The sequence below is a fragment of the Aethalodelphis obliquidens genome, unplaced genomic scaffold (genome assembly GCF_003676395.1).
Source record: "Aethalodelphis obliquidens isolate GAN/ISIS:26980383/991018 unplaced genomic scaffold, ASM367639v1 scaffold75, whole genome shotgun sequence".
NCBI lineage: Eukaryota > Metazoa > Chordata > Mammalia > Artiodactyla > Delphinidae > Aethalodelphis > Aethalodelphis obliquidens.
In genome coordinates, this window is record NW_020838019.1 from 7366802 (window position 1) to 7369165 (window position 2364).

Genomic DNA, 2364 nt, shown 5'->3' on the forward strand with positions numbered 1-2364 from the left:
GCCAGAGTTTGGAGACCAGTGCTCTTCTTGGAGGGACCTAAGTTAGCAGTCTGGCTGCTGAGCCTTTGGGAATAAATGGACACCGAGTCAGGGCTGAAAAACGGGGTTTGGATTTCATGTTTCTGGAGCAGCCCTCTGCTCTAGGCCTGATACTGGACCCTTTGTGTCTCTTGTGGGGGAGATATTTTTATCCTTTTCTGCGCAGTAGATGTCTTTACCCTCATTTGTGCCAGACGCTTTATTTGCAGTGGCAACAATTCAAAGAGGTATGTATCACCTCCCAGTGGTGAAGGGTGGAGCTCTGGGGCGAGATGGGCTGGGCTCGAATCCCAGTCCACCACCTGTGGGATCTTGGCCCGGTTACTTAACCTCTGTAAGCCTCAGAGTTCTCATTTGTATTATGTATCTGTCAGCAAGGATTCTTTTGGCCACAAGTAAGAGCAAACACCAGCTTAAACAATCGGGAAATGTATTCTTTCACATAACTGCGGGTGCCAGCCTAGTGTCATCTGTGGCTCAGTGCTGTCTTTCCGTCTCTCTGTTCTGCCCTCTCCAGATCAACTTCATCCTCTGGCTGGAGGAGGAAGGACTGAGGCAGCTTCTGGCATCACATCCGGATGTGACAATGTCCAGGGGAAGAGGAGGGACCATGTCGTCCTAGAGCAAGGAAACCTTTCTCAGAAGACCCAGGCTTCCCTCCATGCCTCATTGGCTGAAATCAGGTCCCATGCTTATTCGTGATTCTAGAGATAGCGTGGGGGATGGGATGGCCAAGCCTAGTTTAGATTAAACACAGCAGGGCTCAGGTGGGCTGGGCTGGGGGTTGGCAGGGACGTTTGGATGATGCCAAGTCAACCACTGTGGCTACCATCCTGCATCAAAGGGTTGAGATCCAAGCTTGAGTGTTTGGGACAGGGCGTGACACATAGTAGGTGCTCAATAAATCTTAGGTCTGATCGCCAAGAAGGAGGAGGAAGACGAGAAGGAGAAAGAGAAGATCCACCTTTCAAAGACCCAGGGCACTCAGTGGCTGTAACATCAAAGCCAGTGCTCTTTTGATATCCTTTTCTTTTTCTTTTTTTTTTTTTTTTTGTTTGTTTGGTACGCGGGCCTCTCACTGTTGCGGCCTCTCCCGTTGCGAAGCACAGGCTCCGGACGCGCAGACTCAGCGGCCATGGCTCACGGGCCCAGCCGCTCCGTGGCATGATTTCCTTTTCTTTTGCCTCTGTTCTGAGTTAGGTTTTCATCACAAGTGTTGCAGAGCGAAGGCAGAGTTGGTCTGAAGGATCAAGGACAGTTAGCCACCCAAGGTATTTGGTTCCCTGAGGGCGGGTTCTTGATCTCCCCAGCCTCTGCCCCAGCCCCCCACAATTCTCATATAGCCTATGCTCCACCTCAGGCGTCCCTCGCCATAACAGCTCCCTGCTGTCGTTCTCAGTATCCCAGCACCCAATGCTGCACGGAATCCCTGAGACCTGTTGATCCCTCACTACCCAGGTCAGGATGCCTGTTCCCAGCACCCTGCTGAGCCATCTTACTCAACTCTGAAGAGTTTCTGGGCAATCTGAGACAGCGTCCATGCAGTGAGCAAGTTCTCTGCTCTGCCATGAGCAGAGCGCGATCTATGAGGCCTTGGGCAAATGATATCACCTCTCAGAGCCTCAGTTTTCTTATCAGTAAAATGGGACAATAAATCTCTGTTTCCTGGGCCTGTTCTGAGGATGAAATGAGATCATGTGGGTGAAACACAGGGTCCAGCATGAAGAAGTTTCCAGCTATGATTTGTTTATTTTTATGGAGGTGAAATTTACATAAGAAAATTATGTCAATTTTATACTTAAATTTCAGTGTCATTTAGCACATTGAAATACTGTGTAACCATCACCTCTGTTTAGTCCCCAAATATTTTTATCACCCCATATCCATGAAGCAGTCACTCCCAAGTCCCCACCCTGGCCCAGTCCCTGGCAACCACTAATGTGCTTCCTGTCCCCATGGATTTGCCTATTCTAGATATTTCATATAAGTGTCATCATACAATATGTGACCTGTGGTGTCTAGTTTCTTTCGCTTAGCATGATTTTTCGAGATTTATCTATGCTGTAGCATGTGTCAGCACTTCATCCCTTCTCACGACTGAATAATATTCCATGTAAAGACCACATTAAAAAAAATACTATTCATCCATTGATGGACATTTGGGTTGTTTTAACATCTGTTAAATGTTGAATAATGCTGTGTGATCACATAGGTACCTGTGTTTGTTTGAGTTCCCTGCTTTCAATTCTTTCGTACATTTACGTAGGAGTGGAATTTCTGGGTTATATGATGATTTTGTGTTTCATTTCGTGTTCCCACCAGCAG

The 2364-nt window shown here is 47.6% G+C and overlaps 1 long non-coding RNA gene across 1 annotated transcript; it reads left to right on the plus strand.

Annotated features, from left to right (window-relative positions):
* The first annotated feature begins 514 nt into the window (after nt 1-514).
* LOC113612348 (uncharacterized) lies at nt 515-1708 on the plus strand. The gene is made up of 3 exons (XR_003429833.1): nt 515-722; nt 1240-1310; nt 1439-1708. It is a non-coding gene; the product is annotated as an uncharacterized LOC113612348 (long non-coding RNA).
* Nucleotides 1709-2364: the final 656 nt, after the last annotated feature.